General features: G+C 55.1%; 2 long non-coding RNA genes and 3 other non-coding genes across 6 annotated transcripts; 1 reads left to right on the top strand and 4 right to left on the bottom strand.

Annotated features, from left to right (window-relative positions):
* Positions 1–2,944: 2,944 nt before the first annotated feature.
* Positions 2,945–3,135, bottom strand: LOC112910694 (U2 spliceosomal RNA). Its single transcript, XR_003233291.1, has one exon. It is a non-coding gene; the product is annotated as a U2 spliceosomal RNA (small nuclear RNA).
* Positions 3,136–3,420: 285 nt separating this feature from the next.
* Positions 3,421–7,034, top strand: LOC112910657 (uncharacterized). The gene is made up of 2 exons (XR_003233289.2): positions 3,421–3,647; positions 3,774–7,034. It is a non-coding gene; the product is annotated as an uncharacterized lncRNA (long non-coding RNA).
* A 678-nt stretch (positions 7,035–7,712) lies between these two features.
* LOC112910698 (U2 spliceosomal RNA) lies at positions 7,713–7,903 on the bottom strand. Its single transcript, XR_003233295.1, has one exon. It is a non-coding gene; the product is annotated as a U2 spliceosomal RNA (small nuclear RNA).
* Positions 7,904–18,897: 10,994 nt separating this feature from the next.
* On the bottom strand, positions 18,898–21,190 carry LOC140597597 (uncharacterized). 2 transcript variants are annotated; one of them, XR_011999429.1, is made up of 3 exons: positions 21,122–21,190; positions 20,494–20,599; positions 18,898–19,184 (listed from the first exon to the last, which is right to left on the bottom strand). It is a non-coding gene; the product is annotated as an uncharacterized lncRNA (long non-coding RNA). The 2 variants fall into 2 exon arrangements; XR_011999428.1 differs by lacking the exon at positions 18,898–19,184 and having other exon boundaries at positions 20,276–20,599.
* Positions 20,248–20,438, bottom strand: LOC140597598 (U2 spliceosomal RNA). Its single transcript, XR_011999430.1, has one exon. It is a non-coding gene; the product is annotated as a U2 spliceosomal RNA (small nuclear RNA).
* Positions 21,191–22,444: the final 1,254 nt, after the last annotated feature.

The raw sequence follows: 22,444 nt of genomic DNA, 5'->3' as shown, positions 1-22,444 counted from the left end.
CTCCTGTTTCTTACGCTCTCCCCATTTCTCTGACGTTAAAGAAAGAGCTCATAATCTGAGCATAGACATAAGGAAAGAGAAATTTCAGACTTATTGTATGTCAGAATGGCCAGCCTTTGACGCAGGATGGCCCCAAGAAGGAAATTTCCACCTACTTATTATCTTACAGGTTAAGGCCGTGATCTTCAGAAATAAACCAGATGGCCACCCTGACCAGGTGCCCTACATCCTAGCCTGGCAAGACATGACTGAGAATCTCCCTCCTTGGCTAAAACTGTTTTTACCCACCTCCCCAAAAGGAGGACCTACCGAGATTCTAGCCCTATGGAAAGTCCGAGAAGGAGACTGGCTCTAAGACCAAAAAGCCCCTTTATATAATGTATTTTTAGTTTCAGAGGTAGAGGTCAGTGATTCACCAATCTTTTATAACACCCAGAGTTCCCGGGGCGCGATCCTGGAGACCCGGGATCGAGTCCCACGTCGGGCTCCCAGTGCATGGAGCCTGCTTCTCCCTCTGCCTGTGTCTCCCCCCCCGCCACCCCGTGTGATGACTATCAAAAAAAAAAAAAAAAAAAAAAAAAAAAAACACCCAGAGTTCATTACATCACATTCCTTCCTTAATGTCGACCTCCCGGTTATCCCGTTCTCCCACCCCTCTCCCTTCCAGTGACCTTCAACTTTGTTTCATATGATTAAGTCCCTTATAGTTTGTCTCCCTGATTTCGTCTTATTTTTTCCTCTCTTCCCCTATGATCCGGTTTGTTCCTTAAATTCCACATGAATGAGGTCATATAATTGTCTTTCTCTGATTGACTTATTCTGCTTAGCATAATATCCTCTAGCCCCATCCACATCGTTGCACATGGCAAGAATTCAATTTTGTTGATGGCTGAGTAGTAGTCCATTGTATATGTATACATACATATATGTATAAATATGCACATACATACAGATGATAGATGATAGATAGATGATAGATAGATAGATAGACCACATCTGTATCCATTCATCTGTCAATGGAGATCTGGGCTATTTCCATAGTTTGGCTATTGTGGACTTTGCTGCTATAAACTATGGGGTGCAGGTGTCCCTTCGAATCACTGCGTTTGTATCTTTGTGGTAAGTATCCAGCAGTGCAACTGTTGTGTTGTAGGATAACTCTATTTTCAACTTTTTTTAAATTTTTATTTATTTATTTATTTATTTATTTATTTATTTATTTATTTATTTATTTATTTATTTATTTATTTATATTTTCAACTTTTTGAGGAACTGCTGTTTTCCAGAGTGGCTGCACCAGCTTGGATTCCCATCAACTGTGTATAAGGGTTCCCCCTTTTTTCTTTTTCTTTCTTTTTCTTTTTTTAAGATTTTATTTATTTATTCATGAGAGACACACACCGAGAGAGAGAGAGAGAGAGAGAGAGAGAGAGAGAGAGGCAGAGAAGCAGGCTCCATGCCGGGAGCCCGACGTGGGACTCGATCCCGGGTCTCCAGGATCGCGCCCTGGGCCAAAGGCAGGCGCTAAACCGCTGAGCCACCCAGGGATCCCGTTTTTTAAAAAATCTTAAAAAAAAAAAAAAAAACCAAAAACAAAACCAAACCAGAGAACTGTCATTTCCCAAGTTTAGTACCCTCACTCACGTTCTTTGACCTATCCTTTCTACGCAACAGTCCACTCTTCACTGAGCATGAGACATACTCAAAGTTTACCTTTCTGTCAGGACCTCATTTCCTGGTGAAGGCTGCACTGTTCTGAAAACCTCGATTAAGTGTGTATGCTTTTCTCTTGTCAATCATAAATTACGGACTCACGCTGGGATGCTAAAAAGGTAGAGGACAATTTGCTCCCCTACAAAATGGGCCATGTCTTTGAAAGACACAGTCCGGGGATCCCTGGGGTGGCGCAGCGGTTTAGCGCCTGCCTTTGGCCCAGGGCGCGATCCTGGAGACCCGGGATCGAATCCCACGTCGGGCTCCCGGTGCATGGAGCCTGCTTCTCCCTCTGCCTGCTTCTCCCTCTGCCTGTGTCTCTGCCTCTCTTTGTGTGACTATCATAAATTAAAAAAAAAAAAAAAAAAGGATTAAAAAAAAAGTATTCTTAAAAACAAAACAAAAACAAAATTTAACCACAGAACTAAGGAAATGGGGAGGGGGCGGGGCGCCTGGGTGGCTGAGTTAGCTAAGCGTCCGCCTTCCGCTCAGGTCATGATCCGGGGTGGAGGCCCACGTCTGGCTCCTTGGCTCCCTCTCTCAAATAAGGAAAGCAAAAAAGGAGAACACCCGCAAACAGGAAAGGAGAAGCAAAGAAGAAAAAAAGGAAAAGAGAAGGAAAGGAAAAAGAAAGGAAAAGAAAGGAAAGGGGGATCCCTGGGTGGCGCAGCGGTTTGGCGCCTGCCTTTGGCCCAGGGCGCGATCCTGGAGACCCAGGATCGAATCCCACATCGGGCTCCCGGTGCATGGAGCCTGCTTCTCCCTCTGCCTATGTCTCTGCCTCTCTCCCTCTCTGTGACTATCGTAAAATAAATAAATAAATAAATAAATAAATAATAAATAAATAAATAAATAAAAATTAAAAAATTAAAATTAAAATTAAAATTAAAATTAAAAAGAAAAGGAAAGGAAGCGAAATTGTGTTCATGGATAGGAAGAGTCAGTACATCGATTCCCTCCGACCGGATCTGTAGAGGCAGTAGGGCTGGTTGCATTAGAGTTCCCAAAAGTCCGGGAACGCTCAGCGGGAACAGACAGAAGGCAGAGAGACGAGACCTGTAGCGTCAGAGCGCCCCAAGGAAAACGAGAAAGAGACCGCCCGGCACAAACGCAGGCTCCAGCTTGGCTTGAGACACAGACCCCACAGGAATAAAGAAGCAGGTTACAAACGCAGCGATGGCCGCGTCCCCGGCAGGGCAAGAACTTCTTTTTGACAAGATTATTTCCCCCGAGGGGGTGCACCGTTCCTGGAGGTACTGCAATACCAGGTCGATGCGCGGAGTGGACGGAGCAAGCTCCTATTCCATCTCCCTGCTCCAAAAATCCATTTAATATATTGTCCTCGGATAGAGGACGTATCAGATATTAAACTGATAAGAACAGATACTACACTTGATCTTAGCCAAAAGGCCGAGAAGCGATAACCCACAAACCTGCGGCGCCTGCACACCCTCCCTCTCCAACATCTTTAAGGTCACGGTGAGAAAAGTCACCCTCAAACGGAAGCCCACCCTCTTCCCCCAGACTTGACAGTCTGTCACCTCACAACTCATAAAACATACACAGCTTGTCAGATCTTTAACTTGTCTGGGGCCTTTGCGCTTTTTATGGTCTTGCTCCCATAGCTCCCGGGAGAAGCAGCCATGTTAATTTGCATGTCCCGCCCCTTCCCCCACGCCGTTTCCTGGTTTCCTGTGCTCCGCGCCCGCCCTCCCGCGCTGGAACGGAAACGCGCGGGTAGCCGGGTAGCCCGGTAGCCGGAAAGCTCCCCTGGCCTCGTTTCCTTGGAGAAAGCCCGGGACGGGAAAGACAGGTGCAAACAGCTTCATGCGGCATTTCTCCTCTTTTCCTTTTGAACATCTTTTCGAACGTGCAGCTACGTTGAAAGATTTCTACCGTGAGCACCCCCTAACGTCATCTGACCTCCGTGTCAGGTAGGTACGTCCGCCGACGCAGATGCAGACGCGTATCTCATCCATCTCTCTGCCCTTTTACCAACTTGTCTTGCCCTACGAGTTAAGAGAGGAGATCAACAACCTTTTCTCTCCTTCCTTTTTCAGGTTTCTCTTTTGAGCAGTTCTGTCTGTGAATATCTGTGTTTCATGACTTGTCCCTTCTACGGGCCTTCCGACGGGGGAAAAAAGAGAGAGAGAGAGAGAGAGAGAGAGAGAGAGAGAAAACGTTGCTTTTTAAACAGAACAAAACTCTTTCCGTATTGCGGTTACCGTGTGGGTCCTTCCGTGGACCCTCAATGACTCGTCAGTGCCATTCAGGCAGAGGCCACCAGGAACACACCCGGAACGAGATGAATCGGGTCATCATCGCTTGCTGCAAAAGTGAGAGGGGACGCGCACCACGGGGCACCGCGCGGCGCCTCGGTGCGAGGGTGTCCGGAGTGGCTTCCTAACGTGTGTCTGGGACGTGGGCTTGCGGGAGAGTTTAAGGGAGCGAGGCCTTCCCGTCGAATGGGAGGTTGAAGGGTAGCGGAATTTGCTGACCCCGCTCCCCAGTATGCCACTCTGGCATGAGGATTGTTTTGAGCTGAAACAGAAGGAAGAACTCTGCCCGTAGATGTGTACAGGAGTTAGTCGCCGACAACCCTAGATCCTCATCGGCCCAGAGACTGGCACCAGAGGACTCTCGGTAACAGACTTTACTGGCCGGCCCTCGCCTTCCACTGTTCCTACACCCTAGAAACTCATAGCAAAGTGTCTTGTTGCTTCTCTGAACATGTATCGTGAGGTGGGGGCGGTTGTGTGTGTGTGTGTGTGTGTGTGTGTGTGTGTGTGTTCTGTTCCTTTTGTTTTGAGGGGCTATGCATGCCCAAGTCCTAGCCAGCCCATTGAGCTCCTCACCCCTGATTTTCTCCCATGTATATATAAGATACACACACTAATAAACGTGTTTTCTCTTGTCTTTGGTTTTACAAAGCCCCAGCCATCCACCCTCCCCCACCCCCCCACCCCCCAGGACCTCAAAGTGGAGAAGAAAAAAGATCTCGGCGACCCTACAAGAGGCTTTCCGGAAACTCGGGGTCATTTGGTGATTTGGGTGGTTGAGTAAATCTTACCCAGAAGAAAGGGAAGCTAGAGCGAGGCCAAAGCCGCAAACTGGTAAAAAGTAGTAGCAGTTACTCCAACTAGCCAGCACAGGGGATGTTTGGTCCCATTTTGTTGTTCGGGCAACATTCTTCTGTTTTGTCTCCGTTCTGACGTGACCACGGAGTGGTCTTGTTTCTGTCTTGATTCAGTTCGTCAAGGTCACAGAGCGGCCTTGTCCGATGTTGATGTTGACAATAAATAAAAGGGATCTCCTGTAAAATGGAGTCAAGAAGCCCTGAAAGGGGAGCCCTCAGGCACGTACCACTCCTTTGCAGCCTGACTAACTAGCAGGAAATCGTTAAAACTTATTCTGACGAGGGAGAACCTTTTCACGTAGGGAGTTCATCTCCTGCCTTTATTTTTTTATTTTTTTTTTAATTTTTTATGATAGTCACAGAGAGAGAGAGAGAGAGAGGCAGAGACACAGGCGGAGGAAGAAGCAGGCTCCATGCACCGGGAGCCTGATGTGGGATTCGATCCGGGGTCTCCAGGATCGCGCCCTGGGCCAAAGGCAGGCGCCAAACCGCTACGCCACCCAGGGATCCCAATCTCCTGCCTTTTAAGAACAAGAAGGATAAGGGCGCCTGGGGCGGCTCAGTGGTTGAGCCTCTGCCTTTGGCTCAGGTCACCATCCTGGAGTCCCGGGATCCAGTCCCACATCAGGCTCACCGCAGGGAGCCTGCTTCTCCCCTCTGCCTGTGTCTCTGCCTCTGTGTGTGTGTGTGTCTCGTGAATAAATAAAATCCAAAAAAAAAAAAAAAAAAAGAAAAAAGAAGAAGGATAGAGCCCTCCTTGCCACAGCAACAAGGCAGGAACCACCGCTTGCACTTAATGAGAAACCGCCACAATCTCACACTCTTGTTCTTTTCCAGTGAGCTTTGGTTCAAAGCAAGCCTCCCTCCCCAGTTTCCTCCTAAAGCCTAAATAGAAGCTGACCTTCCCTCTGCCTCCTGGGACCTGCCCGAGGTTCACCACGGCTTGCATGTCCCTAACCGGGCTTCCTCCGCCATTCCCGAATAGACTCATTTAGTTAGTAAAATAACTGGCTCTTGTTTTTAAGGTCGCCGCCGCTCCGTGAAACCGTTTATGTCCAACCGGAGACCGCCACAGCCTAGCTGTGAGTGGCGGGCCAGCTTCTGCCGCTGCTCTTCTCTCTCTCTCTCTCTCTCTCTCTCTCTCTCTCTCTCTCTCAAAACTGAAGTCCCGTCACAGGGTCTCAGCGGTCCTATTTTCCCTGTATCTCCACACGATCTGCTATTTCATCATCCTAGGAATATTTTTGCCTGCCTGCAAGGACGAAGAAGTCTACAAGGAGCAGGAAATGGAGGAATGAAGGAACCCCTCAGAGGGGTGTTGCAGCGGTGGCGAAGCAAGTCCACCATCCTTCGGCTTTCTCCTGGCCTTGTCGCCGTAAAAGACGCACCGATTCCTCTTTCCGGAAGGTAGACAAGCAGATAGGAGACAACATCCTTGCAGGCCCGATTTTACTTTTGTTGAATGCAAGAGAGAATTCGGAAATCTTCATCTTTTCACCCGGATGATGAAGAAAAGAACACTGACAGAGGAGCCCATTTCCATGAGTCGAAGTGTGAGACTGTCAGAGGGATCGGAGGATGAAAGCAAAGGACTGGACTGGTATATGTTTGTTTTTTTAAGATTATATTCATTCATTCATTCATTCATTCATTCATTCATTCACGAGAGAGGCAGAGAGGTAGGCAGAGGGAGAAGCAGGCTCCGAGCAGGGAGCCCCATGCGGGACTCGATCCCGGGACCGTGGTGGCATTGCGCCCTGAGCCAAAGGCAGACGCTCAACTGCTGAGCCACCCAGGCTTCCCAGGACTGGTTTCTAACTGAGGATGGTGAAAGGAGTTACATGAGGGAGATCTCCGACCTCATATGTGCAAATGACCATATCCTAGAGATGGATTTTTCTGCAACTCAACAACACCGTAAGCCACGAACGGTCACGAACATTTTCAACTGCTGTGTTTTTGACAATGCAAGTGCGAGAAGAACCAGAAGTCGTGGCAAGCCAGAACCTGTTGGAGGTGCATTGGAGGTCACCGACGGGTATGACAGCCAATGAGCAGTTCCTGGAATTTGGAGGATGTCCCCGGATTCAGGTATTTAGACCTTGAGAACCTGGAAAGTATGAAGTCATTTAAAATGTGAGATTGCTATGTTTAAATCGATTTTTAATAAAGCCGTTTCCCGCTATGGTTTATTTTGACTTCTTGGGTGTGAGGGCCCCTTGGATGGATGCCCGGTGGCAAATGTGGACGGTGTCTGGTTTTCCCTGGCACACCGAGAGCTGAGGTGAGCGGGATGAGCCCGAGCCTGGTGGTGTGCTTGTTGCCAGCTACGTTCAGTGGCCCAGATGGCCCCAAGAACGCTGCACGGGAGCCGAGGGTACGTGCAGGGAAATTCTTCTTGGGACATAGGGGGTTCGGGGGGTGGGGTGGGGGCGAAGGGACGGTGAAGAGCGGTAGGTACCGAAGGGCAGAGGGAGGGAAGAACCGAGAGGCCAGGTGTTGGGAGGGATCGGCAGAGCGGCTGCTGAGATCACCGGGAACGATACGAGTGGGTTGGGGAGAGAGGCGGCCAGGTTGCCGAACGTTGGAGCCTGTAAGGAGGGAAGCGGGGGCGCAGGCTGTAGGGCTACCGGTAGGGACAACAACGCGGAGCAAAGCCCCGCGGCAGGAGAGAGAGAAGCGCTACCTACCTGAAGGAAGCGCAGGGACGCACGCTCTCCGCACGTAAAAGCGACGAAAAACAGCAGAGGCAAGGAGAGCGGCGGGGACGAAAATGAAAAGCGGATCCCGCGAACACGAGCGGAGGCGCCGCCTTATAAGAAAGCGACCAGAAGCTCAGTCTGTCTTTTGAGAACTGTAAGTGAGGGGGTGCACCGTTCCTGGAGGTACTGCAATACCAGGTCGATGCGCGGAGTGGACGGAGCAAGCTCCTATTCCATCTCCCTGCTCCAAAAATCCATTTAATATATTGTCCTCGGATAGAGGACGTATCAGATATTAAACTGATAAGAACAGATACTACACTTGATCTTAGCCAAAAGGCCGAGAAGCGATACCCTCCGTTTCGGCCACCGGGGTACCATGTTCCCACCATCCCTATTACACTCACGGTGACAAGCCTAACCCTCGCTCCCGGCCTGATTTCCTTCACGTCGTCCACAACACGGCCGTCCCCAGCGCGAGACTTTGGGGTAGATGTTTCCTCCTCTTCACTACGAACGGCAAATCGCATGTCCCTGGTTGCCCCGTCCTACCCGCGCCGAACGGCCGTTTCTAATCTGCATGCCCCGCCTCCTTCTGGCTGCGGAGGAGGTGCGGCCGCCCAGACCCGGCTCCGCCCCCGGGACCGCCTCCGCTCGCCGAGAGCCAGAGCCCACCCAGCTAGCGGCCCACCTCCCCGCGTGGACAAATCCCGCGCCAAGACCCCGGAGGAGGCGCGGCGACTGCCGGGGACCGCGGAGGGACGGCTGACACGGCCGCGGCTCCCGGGGCTCTCGGGAGGTTTCTTTTTTTTCTTTTTAATTTATTTATTCATTCATTCAGAGAGAGCGAGAGAGAGGCAGAGACACAGGCAGAGGGAGAAGCAGGCTCCATGCAGGAAGCCCGACGTGGGACTCGACCCCGGGTCTCCAGGGTCACACCCCGGGCTGCCGGCGGCGCTAAACCGCTGTGCCACCGGGGCTGCCCTCTCGAGAGGTTTCGGTCACCGCTCTTTCCCTCCCCGGCACGCACCGCACACTCCACAGCGGTTCAGCCCAGGAGCTCTCGCCTCCCGCACCCCCAGCCAGTATCTGTCGCGACGGCGGCGGCGAAGCGGCTCTTCAGCCAGCACCCCATGCCTCCCCTCCCTCTCCCTCTCCGTCTCCCTCTCCCCCTGCTTGGCTCTTCTCTGCTCGCGTCCGCGTCCTTCGGGCCGTCTTCCACCCCAGAGTCCCAGCCCGCGCCACCGGTTCCGTCCCGAGAAGGGGAATGTCCCCGGGGTCGCGTTCACAGAATAGAACCACCCCCGTTTCCTCGCGCGCGGTCCAACGCACGCACCCAAACGCCTGCGAACTGCGATCTGCCGAGGCCTGTCGCGCGCCCTTGTGCCCTCCCGGTGCGTGCGCCCTTGTCGCGGTGCCGGCCACCCTCGCCGCGAGGGTCCCTTGGATTCCGGGGAGCCGGGGACGGTGACTGCCAGAGCGCGGGCCGACGTTCTCGGGCAGCATCTACTTCCCCCGTCTCGCCGGCGACCCCGCGTGGCGTCAAAGTTGGGTTCTCTGGGGGAGCGGGACAAGCGAGGAGCAGGGTGAGGGCCGGTCTTGGCGGATGGGTTTGGCTCAGCGGTTTGGCGCCTGCCTTCGGCCCGGCCGGGGATGTGGTCCTGCAGACCTGGGATCGAGTCCCGCGTGGGGCTCCCTGCATGGAGCCTGCTTCTCCCTCTGCCTGTGTCTCTCCCTCTGTGTGTGTGTGTGTGTCTCATGAATAAATAAATCTTAAAAATGAAGAAGAAGAAGAAGAAGAAGAAGAAGAAGAAGAAGAAGAAGAAGAAGAAGAAGAAGAAGAAGAAGAAGAAGAAGAAGAGAGACCTTAGCGCAACCTTGACTTGCGCCTCCCTCCTCCGGCCGAGCGTCTCCTCCCGTGCGTCCTTGTGCGCGGGTCAGAGCCAAGCTTATTTTCTCTCTCTGAACTCTCGGGTCGGGGACTCCGGCCCCTTCCTGGCTCGGTGCTTGATTCGGCTTCTATCTGTCATTTACATATTCAGGGCTCTGGCCCCGCGTCTGTAATCGAAGCCTGGAGTATTTTCTTCTGTTGCACAGCCGTCTCCGGGCCTTGCGTAGGGCGACGATGCCAGGTGCCTAAGGTTCACGCACTGAAAGGTAGCTTTCGGGGGCGCCGGGTGGCTCAGTGGGAAGGGCGGGGCCTGGGTTCGAGCCCCACGCTGGGCGTAGACATTACTAAATAAATACCTAGGTAGACTTTTAAAAAGTCCTCTTTCATGTCATCCCATCGATCCGTTTTTTAAGTAAATAGTTTTTCCACCTTGAGTCAGAGTTAGAAAGGACTTCACCATGAGGTTATAAAATAATGTCCCACATCTTCCCTTAGGTCTTTTTCTACTTCTTTCTCAGCACCTAAATCTTCAGCCATTTGGTGTCTACCTTGAAGTACAGCGTATCAGAGGCCACCTCCGATCCTAAAGTGCACCACACGTACATTTTTGTAACATGCCTGGATTGTTTTTCCTGGTCTCTTTTTTAAAGATCTGATTTTCAAGTAATTTCTCGGTGCTCTACCACTAAGCCAACCAGGTGCCCACCCCCTGCCTTTGGATGTTTTTTCAAAAGTAGCACAGCAGGGGGGCGCCTGGGTGGCTCCGTGGGTTAGGCGTGGGACCCTTGATTTGGACTCAGGTCAAGATCACAGGGTCCTGAGATCAAGCCCCGCCTTGGGTTCTGGGCTCAGAGTGGGAGAAGGTGGGTGGGGGTGGGGGCGGTGGATGTCTGCCTGAGATCCTGTCCCTCTGCCCCTCTCCCCGCTAACATGTGCCTGCACACAAGCTCTCTCGCTCTCTCTCAAATAAGTTAAATCTTAAAAACAAACAAACAAGCAAAAAAAAACGGGGGGGGGGGCAGAACAGGGGTACTTGTCTGGCTGTTGGTAGAGCGTGAGATTCTTGATCTCAGGGTCATGAGTTGAAGCCCTACATTGGGCCAAGAGCTTACTTTAAAAAAAAAAAAAAAAAAAAAAAAAGCAGAACACATTGAAGAAACCACCTTTGGTTCTTTGAGGCCACAGGACTGACCTATCCGTTCCACACAGATGATGGCTGGGCACGCTGAATCAGACAGAGCCCAACACTGAAAGGCTGAAAGGCGACTGTGATCTGATGCCTGCCCACTAGGGATTCATGGTTGGGGGAGGGGTGGTGATGGTGGTGGTGGTGGTGCATGGTGACTTGCACGGAGAATCCTCAAGAGAATGGATGCCCCTTTGGAAAGTGACAGGCAGTACAGAGTGGACGGACCCTCAGACCAGGAGGCCCAGTGATAAAGCATGTTTGTTTGTTTGTTTTACCCTGGGGAAGTGGATCTGCCCAGGAGGACATATCTGCCAGCGGCTGAGCTGGGGTCCGGATCCCACCCCACTGGACTCTGGGCCTTCTGCCATCACGACCGGTTCCAACTTAACCAACAGTCCTTTATCACTTGCGACTCCACCCACCAGGGCGGGGCTTGGTCCTGGGAGTAGAGAGAAGCCAGACAGGGTTCCTGTCTCCTCCCGGCCCCCAACTGGGAGCATCCGGCCCAGGACCAGACCCGATAAGACACGTGGCCAAATGGCCACAACGCCGTGATCCCTGTGCAGGGGACTGTGAGAGAGGAACACCAGGCTGTGGCTCCCACCTGGCCACGACCCCTTTGAGGTCCAAGGCCTCTGGAGCCACGTGGCTCTGTGTCCCGACCTGGAGCGCACGAGGCTTACTCAATAAATGCGAAGGTGGGATGGAACACAAAGCCAGCTGAGTCACGAAGGCCTGCCCGACGTCTTAGGGGAGCTTCAGGTCAGAATTTCAGTGCAAGTCAGAATTTCAGGACATGTCGACAGGAGGGAGGAACCCCGGGACGTTGCAGTCTGAGGCAAGAGTGGGGGGCCTTGGGGAGGGGGCCAGTTTGCCTCAGGCTGACCACCCCCCCCCCCCAGCCACCTGGAAGTTGTGATCTGGGCCTCAGAACTGCCCCGGGGGGACGCTTGCTTCGGGTGGGCTCTTGCCTACCATAATCGCTCCCTCACCCCCATGTCCCTTCCCTCACAGGCTCATTCGTACCCCAAACTCCCAAACTCGGCCAGCAGGTTCAGCTTCTCACGGGAACCTGAACCCTTCCCCTGCCCCCCCACCCCGCCCCCTTCTCATTACATCAGACTCTGATCCAATGGACGTCTGTTGGTTGCTCACCGTGAAAGGCACGAAGGCAGGATCACTTAAGGTCCCCAGTCATCTGTACCGTGCCCATGGAAGGGGGCTTCCCATCCCCATTCCCTAGAGGAGAAGGCAGCTTGTGGGAGAGTCTGACCTGGTCTGGACGTTTGACTGCCCACAGCTTTGAAGCCTTGCCACTCCCTCCTCTCCTCCTGACCTCCCTCTGGTCGATGGAGCTGATAAAAAGCCTTATCCCAGGCCCTCCACTCACCACCATAAACACACGGACCGACCCCTTGCTCTCAAGCCCTTTTTGAATCTGCCTGGGAGCCACCTCGGTCTCCCTGGAAAGCCTCATTATGTGAGCTGTCAACTTTCTCATCCCGTCACGCGTGGTGTCATCAGTCCACATCTAAAACAAATTTGGAGGGTGGGTTTGGGAAGGGCGGTGCCCATCCGGTTCCAGTTCCGCAGAGCAGCAGCGCAGCACGGAAGCTCCGTCTGGCACTGGGTCTCCGCAGATTCCCCTATAGGGTCCAAGGGTCTCCCCACTAGACTGGGTGGCCTCCTGTCTGTGCCAGGACCAGGGAATCCGTTATTTCCTCTTCGGTACGCCGAGTGCCTATGGTGTGCTAAACACCACGCCAGTCCGAGACTGTTGTCCTAAAGCGACTCATGGGGGATCCCTGGGTGGCTCAGCGTTTTCGCACCTGCCTTTGGCCCAGGGCGCGATCCTGGAGTCCCAGGATCGAGTCCCGCGTCGGGCTCCCGGCATGGAGCCTGCTTCTCCCTCTCCTCTGCCTGTGTCTCTGCACCCCCCCATGTCTATCATAAATAAATTTAAAAAAAATAATAAATCTAAAGCGACTCATGCCCGGGTTTGCAGGAGCGCATCCACCGCTTTCCGTGTCTGTCACAGGGCATTCAGGGTTCAGAACAAGGTGACCGGCGGCATCTTCCCAGGGGCTCCAAGGAGTGCTTCTGGAGGCGCACCGTGCAACAGGAACATCTGGCAGGTTGGGAAGTACAGCAGCCTCGGCCCCACCCCGGAGACTCCAATTCGATTGCTCCTCGGCCGTGCTGGGACAGGAGTCTGATTTAAATGAAGGCCCAGGAGATTCCGGTGTGCCACCAGGGTGCTCAAACGCTGCCATAGACCGATCTGGAAGAAGGACTTTTCCATCCCCACCGAGGAAGACCTGTGTACTTCTGACCCCATCTGCCCGACTTTTGTTCCATAAGGGTAAGCGGTCGGTTGGTGGGTCGGTCAGTCAGGCAGAGCGAGTTGAGAGCTACCTGAAGGAGCCGGGTTTAAATCCTCTAAGCCGGAGGCCCAGTCACTCGTGCGCAGGCGTTATTCCTCATTCCTATCAAACACCGCTCCTCACCAAACCGTCGGTTTGGAGGAGGGCAAAGTTCAAGCAGGCAGAAGGAGTTCGGGGACGCTTGGAGAAGAGGTGGCGGTGGGGGGGTGGGGGATTGGCAGAGGAGTGAGTGACAGGGTTCCAGGAGACCCCGGGGGTGGGGAAGCACAAGACACAAAAAGAGGTGGAGGCACAAAGGGCAGAGGGGGAGACCAGGACTTCCCGGAGCCGCATGGAAAGCGCAGAGACGGATTCCGGTGGCACACAGGTCAGCCAAGCGCCGGCCCACTTGGAAGCAGGTGGAGCCTCCACTACTCAGGCCCGGCCGCGCTGGAGCCCAGTTCCTTCCCACTTGCCGGCTCTCTCCGTCTCTGCCCCTCGGGGCCACGAAGCAATAACCTGGTAAGCGGCGAAGAGAAAAGCTGCCGGAAAGAAGAGAAGGGAAGCTCCTAAGAAAAACAGCACTAACACAACGAAAAAGCAAAACCCAAGAAAGCCCACCAGAGCCAGTCAGCCTTTATAGCGTAGGTCACGTAGCAGCCTACACTGGTAAGAGAGAAGCCTGGGTGGCTCAGCGGTTGAGCGCCTGCCTTGGGGTCAGGATCAAGCTCAGGCCCAGAGTTCCTGGGACCCCCGGGACACAAGCCCCCCCCCCTCCCCCGGCACCGGGCATCTACCTGGGAGCTTGCTTGCCTCAGCCTGCATCTCTGCCTCTCTCAGCACCAAGTGAGTGTAAAACGCAAAAGCAAAAAAGCAAAGGCAGGTAAGATAGATCCCTCCTTAGAAAAAGTACAGTAAACAAGCCGAGAAGAAACACCACCACCACCACCACCACCACCACTACTATGCTGGCGCTGGCCCCGAGCCAAGATACCGGGAAGAGACGCCGAGCACCCGGCCCTCGCCGGCACCGCCCCGCCACCGTCCTCACTGCGCCCACGGTGAGCCAAGTCACCTTCAGGCCACGTTCTCGGCGCACTCGGCTGCGGTGGTCCGCTCCACACGCGGTTACGGTTGCAGCCATCCCCCGCATTCCTGGTCGATTTTCACATCCCTTTCCGCTCCCTCGCCTCCTTCCCTAGAGGACGACCAGCTATTTGCATGCCCCGGCCCGTCCCCGACCCCCGGCGGTCCCGCCACGCCCCTGGGCCTCCTCCGCCAGCGCGCCGGGTCCCGGGAACTACTCCCACCTGGGAACTGTGACCCCGGCCGGCCGAAGCAGGGAGGGGGCGTGTGGCGGGGAGCTGCGGGACGAGGGCGGTGCGCGTGCTCCCGAGAGAGCCGCGGGGTCGACGCCGGGCATCCGGGAGGCGCAGGGCCCGGACCTCGGGCGGGGAGCGAGCTGCCCCCGGGGTAGGAACGTGTGAGTGTGGCTGGGAGCCGGCCTCCGCCCTCCTCCCCTCCTCTCCAGCCCCCCGCCGCTAGACACCCCCGCCCCCGGGCCCGCGTCTGTTCCGTTCCACGGTGGATTCTCCGCAAAGCCCGCACTCTCGGCCGTAAGGCTCGTAGGACCAGCACGCTCGCCCCTCAACCCGACTGACTCTCCGGGGCGTCAACCCTGCGGGGAAAGAACCCGGGTCGCCCCGCCGCCGCGCGCCGGACGCACTGCCCTGCAGGCTCTGCTACCCGTGTGGCTCCCCAGGACCCCAGGCCGACTTGAAGCTGTTCCCATCCTCACTTCACAGCGGCGTAACCGAGACCGGTCCCCTGCCGCCGTCGCCCTGTCCCAAGACGCCGCCCGCGCCGGTAGCACGGGCCGTTCCAAGTGACGGAGCCTAGCGCAGAGAGCCCCGAGAACCGGACGCGGCCCCGGGAGACCGGGAGGGCAGCTGGTCGGACGCGCCTGGGTCGGCAGGGGGTACCACGATGGGGACGTCTGCTGCGGTCACCGCCCGGCGCGCCCCTGTCTTAGCTCCCGGCCCTGTGACTCTCTCCCGGCCCGGGTTCGCCCTCTCGGCCGTCGGGGTGGCATGATCTCTCTCGCCCTCGTGCTCGGGTGGCGCGCGGTCTGGAGGGTCCCTAAGGAAGTCCTGGTCCGGACGGGAGGCCCTCTGTGGAAATGCGCGGCGGGAGTCAGCCCTGGAGTAGCGAACCCTCGGGCCAAACAGCGAGTTAGGTGACTGTCATCTCCTCGCGGCGGGCCAGGTCCTAATACAAGCTAACGTGGGGCCCGTTTCCGCTCCGCCCCTCCCTGCCCGCGCCCGAGGCGCCCCCCTCGGCCCGCAAGCTGGTGGTGAGTCTCTCCTACGGCCCGCCCAGCACCGACGGGATTTGTCCCGGATGAGCTTCGTCCCCCGCCCCGGCCTCCCCGCCCCGCCCCGCCCCGCCCCGCCGCCCCAGCTCTGAGCCGCCGCAAAGATCCCCCACCTGGACCGCTTTTTCCACTTCTCTGATCCGGGCACTTAGACCGCTGCCCAGCATCTAAATATCGGTTGAGGGGACGAGTGAACCGATGAGAGAGAGGATTAAATCAGGTCCTGTGTCAACCCGGCTTACCCAGCCCCTGGCACAGCGTTCTCGAGCGATGGCCCTTCCGGCCCCTCCCGCCCAAGACCTCTCTGCTTACTGGGGGAGGGAGGGGGGCTTCAGTAGTCCCATTATGGGTTCCCAGGTAGTCTGACCCTCAGGCGTTTCCGCTGCTTGCAAAGGAGTGCTTCCCGCTGAAGAGGACTTCCTTACTTCACCTTCTAGCACCTGCATTGGCCTCTTAGGAGTTCAGGGACTCCAGAGGCACTGGCGTCAGAAACCCCTCCGGGCCCTGCCCCAAGGACCCAGAAATCCCCAGACACCGACAGCGGTGCCCGGGTAGCTAAGGCTGGCGCCACCCTTGCCCAAGAACCATGCGCCCCCACCAAGGTGTCGCACCCCGGTGGTGCCCGGTACCCATGCCCGAGCCGTGGATCTCGGATGGGGACCCGAGGAACTGCACCCTGAGGGTTCCCCGGCAGCATCTGTTTCTGCAGCCTGAGGAACTGAGGAAAATAAAATCCTAAAAAAAAAAAAAAAATTGGGGGACACCAGGGTGGCTCAGCCGTTGAGCGCCTGCCTTCGGCCCAGGGCGTGATCCTGGAGTCCCAGGATTGAGTCTCCCGGCGGGCTCCCTGTGTGGAGTCTGCTTCTCCCTCCGCCTGTGTCTCTGCCTCTGTCTCATGAATAAATAAATAAAATCTTAAAAAAAAATTTGTAGATGAGTCCCGCCGGTGATCGACCGGCAAATATTTATTCCCAGTTTCGTTCTTTTTCTTTATCTTTATCTTCTTTCTTCTGTTATTTTTTTTTTAATTTTTTTTTTTTTTTTGTATTTATTTATGATAGTCACACAGAGAGAGAGAGAGAGGCAGAGACACAGGCAGAGGGAGAAGCAGGCAGAGGGAGAAGCAGGCTCCATGCACCGGGAGCCCGACGTGGGATTCGATCCCGGGTCTCCAGGATCGCGCCCTGGGCCAAAGGCAGGCGCCAAACCGCTGCGCCACCCAGGGATCCCTCTTCTGTTATTTTTTTAAACTTTATTCATTTATTCATGAGAGACACACACAGAGAGAGACAGAGACACAGGCAGAGGGAGAAGCAGGTTCCATGCAGGGAGCCCTTCGTGGGACTGGATCCCAGGTCTCCAGGATCACACCCTGGGCTGAAGGCGGCGCTAAACCGCTGAGCCACCGGGGTTGACCTCTTTCTTTCTTTCTTTCTTTTTTTTTTAATTAGACAGACATGAGTGATACATATTCAAATGCACCAATGTTTTGTAAAGGTTGGACTACTGGAGTCTGAGTCCTAGGTGGCATTGGGTCCTCTGGGAAGAAGTTACGGGAACAGTTACGGGAACAGAACGAGGAGTGCAAGAGGTTCATTGGTGGTGGGGTGGGGTGCTTTGGAAGCGGGGGTGGGGGGGGTGGAGGCTGGTGTGAGCTTGGAGAAACTTAGGGCCCCGTGGGATCTGACAGAGACTGGGCCAGTCCCAGGGAGGTTTCTGGGAACAAGGGCGGCAGGCCAGAGGAGCTCCGCATCCCCGCATCCCGGCCCCAGTACCCCCACGAGCTTAGGACTGAGAGTCCCAGCCAAGGAGCACCTGCCGGTGTGGGACCTCCCCGGACACCCCTGTGGCTCCACGGTTCCCATGCCCATATTGCCAGGTCTGGGGTGGCCAACAAAGGCCTGCGGGGCCAACGGGTTGGCTGGCTGTCCGGTGTCTCTTATTCCTGCTCGGGTTCCATCCCGACAACACACGCTTCTCCTAGGGTGGCCTGCTGCTGCTGACCCAGCTGACATCCTGACCTGCAGGTCTGTTGGGCAGTCCGGAGCCCCGGTCCCTGACTATCCTTCTGTAAACATTCGTTCCCCCCAAAGGCCCAGCAGTGTGCCGGGAGCTGCTTTTCATAAGGTGGAGAAGTCTCTGCCCTCGATGGCCCTGCGGCCCTTTCTAGGACCCCCAGGGAGGGGCCCCATTGTGATCCTCTGCAGCCCCCGCTTGCCATATACTCCACAGGGCATCTCTTTCCTTCAGGGACCCACCCCCTGTCACCAACACCCTGGGGTCCGCTGGATACTGGGGCCCAAACGCGGGGCTGCCCCCGCTGCCCCTGACTCGGCTTGAGAGCTCTTTTAGGCTCTAAGCCAGCCTCCGAGCTGAGGGTCTTCCCCGTCACCCAGGGCGTCAGCCCAAGTACGGTGTCTAGGTGTGGAATGTGTTGCTTCCAGAACGCAAGAGGCCTGCGGTACCCTGGGCTTCCCTCTATCTCCATGGTCGGAGGTATAAAGAGGAAGCAATTTTTCTGGGCTCTGGAGGGGATGTTCCTGGCGGGCCCCGACAGCAGGAGCCCCTAAACATTGTGCTGCACTGTTTCACTGTAGGATTTACCTTCTTCTCTGACCCGTGTGTGTGTGTGTGTGTGTGTGTGTGTGTGTGTGTGTGTGTGACGGGAGTGACGGAGGCTCTTGATGGCCTCTGGTGCACCTGTTCCCCCAGCTCATCCTGCCTCCTGGAGTGATGGCACAGAGGGACCGTATGGATCCTAGGGTCGGCGGCATGAGCAGGTGGCCCCAGGCCCTTTGGTGCAGAGACTTGAGGGGACAGATGGGTAATGTTGCTCGGGGCCAGATGTCAACACATACCTGTGTTTTTCTCCCGTCCCGAGCCCCCCTCCCGCCTTCCCGCACACAGTGTCTATGCTTCGCCTATTTTCTGTCGTGTATTCAACTGTTCTGTGTCGATTCCTAGCGTATCTCCTAGACCGGTGGACAGGATGCACAGAAACAGATGCCTTGCATCCCTCAGTCCCGGGTACACTCTGCTGGCAGAGGAGAAAAAAATGAGAAGAAATCCTTGTAGGGTTTGTAGATATTCCAGTTCAGGGACGCCTGGGTGGCTCAGTGGTTGATCGTCTACCTTTGGCTCAGGGTGTGATCCTGTAATCCCGGGACCCAGTCCAACATTGGGCTCCCTGCATGGAGGCTTGCTTCTCCCTCCGCCTCTCTCTCTCTCTCTTTCTCATGCATAAATAAATTAAATGTTTTAAAATTTTTTCAGTCCAGGAGCCGGTCCTGGACCCATGACGATTTGCTGCTCCATTTTCTCTGCCAGAAACCATTAAGATTTCTCGGAGTATGGACGCCTGGGAGGATCAGTGGTTGGGTGTCTGCCTTCCACTCAGGGTGTGATCCTGGAGTCCCACATCCGGCTCCCTGCTTGAGGCCTGCCTCTCCCCCCACCCCACCCCCGTCTCTCATGAATAAGTAAATAAAACCTTATTATTTTTTTAATTTTTATTTATTTATGATAGTCACAGAGAGAGAGAGAGGCAGAGACACAGGCAGAGGGAGAAGCAAGCCCCATGCAGGGAGCCCGACATGGGACTCGATCTCGGGTCTCCAGGATCACACGCCTGGCTGCAGGTGGCGCTAAACCACTAGGACACCGGGGCTGCCCTAAATCAAGCTTTAAAAGACAAAAAAGACTTCTGGGGTAGGAGGCCTGTCTGTCTCTTTCATTTCGGTCTTGGCACATAGCATCGAGGAGGCCTTTCTTGAGTTCAGGCAGCAGACTGTCCAGCAGCCTGAAGGGGGCCCGCCTCTGTGGGACAATACACAAAGCAGATGTTTTTATTTTACTTTTTATTTTTTAAAATATTTTATTTATCGGTGAGAAACACACATAGAGAAAGGCAGAGACCTAGGCAGAGGTCTCCCCGCGAGGAGCCGCATGGACCCTGGGATCAGGCCAGGAGCCGAAGGCAGACGCTCAACCACTGAGCCACCCAGGCAGCCTAAATTAGGTGTTTTTAGTCCAGGGGTCAGCGGACTACAGCCAGTCAGCAAGGTCGGCCCCTCTGTTCTCCTATACTGCAAGTCAAGAACGAATTTTACATTTCTCAAGGGTTGCAGAAGAAAGAGCTCACAGGGACCTGTCGGGGTCACGAAGCCTAAACTATTTACTCTCTGGCCCTCTAGAGAGACAGCCTGTCATACTCCTTTTCCACGGTTAAGTATGAAATTTAAACATTTACCCCCTCAGTCAGAAGGTAAAAAGCAGGATTAAGGAGCAGATGTGTCACGTGTCTGCACTCCTCCATGACACATTTGCTTCTAAGCCTGAAAAAGGTTTCAGAGAAGTCAACTACTTAAACCAGATAGAGAGAGGTAATAAGGGAGAGAGGAGCTGTCTGTTGGGTCCCTCAAGCCATCAGGTTCCTAGAAAAGTGAAACTCCTCCTGGGCGTAGCCTAGCAGGAAAAAGCAGGAGGTCAATTGGAGTCAAGCGCCACGACTGGCTTCCTGCCAAAGAACCTCAAGATCTTAATAAAAGACTGGGGAACGCCTGAGTGGATGAGCGGCTCAGCGGCTGCCTTCGGCTCCTGGCATGATTCTGGCGTCACCGGATCCAGTCCCACAGTGCCACCCCTGCACGGAAGCTGACTCTCGCCGTCTCAATGCCTCTTTAGGAAACGAGAAAACGGCTTAAAAAGTTAAAAGCATAAAAGAAAAAAAAAAAAAAATTACATAACAGAGACCTAACACGGCCAAGGAGCACGGGTGGAGAGTTAAAAGACACAGCTATGGGACCGAACAAGCGGCACGTCACGGCACACTCAAGACAAGAGGAACAAAACCCATTCTTTGTTACCGAATGTTTCCCCGAGGGGGTGCACCGTTCCTGGAGGTACTGCAATACCAGGTCGATGCGCGGAGTGGACGGAGCAAGCTCCTATTCCATCTCCCTGCTCCAAAAATCCATTTAATATATTGTCCTCGGATAGAGGACGTATCAGATATTAAACTGATAAGAACAGATACTACACTTGATCTTAGCCAAAAGGCCGAGAAGCGATGCCGCCACGCACGCCCCCGCGCACGCCCTCCCGACCACGTCCACCTTACACTCACGGTGACTCGGCTCCCGCTCCGGCCACGTCTCGCTCCCCCGCTTCTCCCACCGTGGCACGGGCGGCACTAGCCGCTAGGCTCTCGTGCGGCTTTGTAAAGTCTCTTCCTTTTAAAAGACAAACGATGCGTCCGTCGTCGCGTCGTCGCCGGCCCCGCAAGGCCCTTCCTAATTTGAATGGCCCGCCCCTCCGCGCGCGGAGCCCTAGAGGCGCGGCGGGCGGCGGAACCTGGCTGCAGGCCAGGCGCCCTCGGCCTCTCGCTGTGGCCCGCCTAGGGGGGCGCCCGGGAACCGGGCGTGGGGCTGGCGCCGGGGACTGGCGCTGAGTCGTCCCAGGGCCCAGGAGGCTCCTCACGTCGTCACTGCGGGACCCTCCAGGCTGGCTTGGGGGCCAGGGCTTGGGGAGCCCAGAAGCGCCTGGCTGGCTGGCGTCACCTGCTAAGGGCTCCAGACACCAGTTGGGACCCGAGACCGGGCCCGGAACGGGTGGCCTCCCTACCCCATCAGGAGGGCTCCCTGGGCATCTACCTAACCCCCTGGGCCTCCGTTTCCCCAGGGCAGAAGTGGCCACCTTCCTACGTTCCTTCCTTCGTGGGACTGAGGGAAGGCCGAGGTAGCTCGTGACCTGACCTTGGGGTTTGAGTGGTCCCGGATGTGGGTCCTAGGTGCCACGAGGTACCAGTGGAGACGTCGTGCCTGTGACACCGAAACGAGTGAGCCGCGTGCGCTATACCGTAGCCAAGGCTTCTGGTCTGGGCCAGACTTGCGCTCAGTGCTCTCTTCGCGTCCAACTTGCAGAGTTTACCTACGGAAGAAGCGGTGGAGGCAGAGAGGTTAGGCAACTGGCCCGAGACCACACAGCTTGGCGAGTGCAAGGGGCAGGCTAGGCCGAGGAACCCGGGGGCGCCGACAACCCAGGAATGCTGCTTCTGAGTCAGGCCCACGAGGAGACTGAGCATTGCCGATGCTGACACACGGGTCCTCTGGGGTCCTCTGCCCGCTGCCTCCGCTGACGGGACGCGGGCGGTGGGGGGCGGTGGGGGGCGGTGGGGGGCGGGGGCGCCCCGGAGCGTGGAGCTGGCGAGCGTGGGCGCTAAGCCCTAAGGACCTGTGGGACCTAGCGAGTAACCTGGCCTCCTCCGTCAACCCTCCGCCTTCCATCTGAGATCTCTAAACCGGGAGATGATGAGATGACAAGTTATCAGACATGATTATTAGCAGTAACGAGACAGGCTTCTTTCTTTTTTTTAAGATTCAATTCATTCATTCATTCATTCATTCATTCATGTATATATATATATATATATATATATATATATATATATATATATATTTATTTATTTATTTATGAGAGACCGAGGGAGAGAGAGAGGCAGAGACATAGGCAGGGGGAGGAACGGGCTTCCTCCCAGGAGCCCTATGCATGACTCGATCCCAAGACCCGGCATCACCACCTGGGCCACAGACTGACTGACGCTCAACCGCTGAGCCACCCAGGTGGCCCACCATACATGTTCCCTATACAGTATATTGGTGAGAACCAGACACAGGCCAAAACATGTCAGGCAGGTCCTTTCTCTGTAGCCTCCTCGTCTGGAAAGGGAGACTATCAACAGCTGGCAGAGAGTCCTGTGCTTCATCTTCCCTCATCCACCCAGGGCCCCTGCTTCTCCCTTACCTGGCTTTCCTGTATTCCACAGCACGGCGTCACTTGACATTTTATACATTTATTTATTGCCTTTTAGCCTCATAGCATGTAAGCTCTAGAACGGGGAGCTTGTTCTGTTTGGTGCACATTTATACCTCCAGCGCTTCCATCGAACAGAACGTGGTATACGCTGACTATATTTCATTGAGTAAATGAATCAGTAAATATTATATAATGTGACCCGTACCTATAGAAAGTGACCAGCCAACCTCTGGGCCTGTCGTAATCATGACTCTGGCTGTGTT

This window comes from Vulpes vulpes, unplaced genomic scaffold (assembly GCF_048418805.1).
Source record: "Vulpes vulpes isolate BD-2025 unplaced genomic scaffold, VulVul3 u000000852, whole genome shotgun sequence".
Taxonomy (NCBI): domain Eukaryota; kingdom Metazoa; phylum Chordata; class Mammalia; order Carnivora; family Canidae; genus Vulpes; species Vulpes vulpes.
This window is presented reverse-complemented; position numbering and strand designations above follow the sequence as displayed.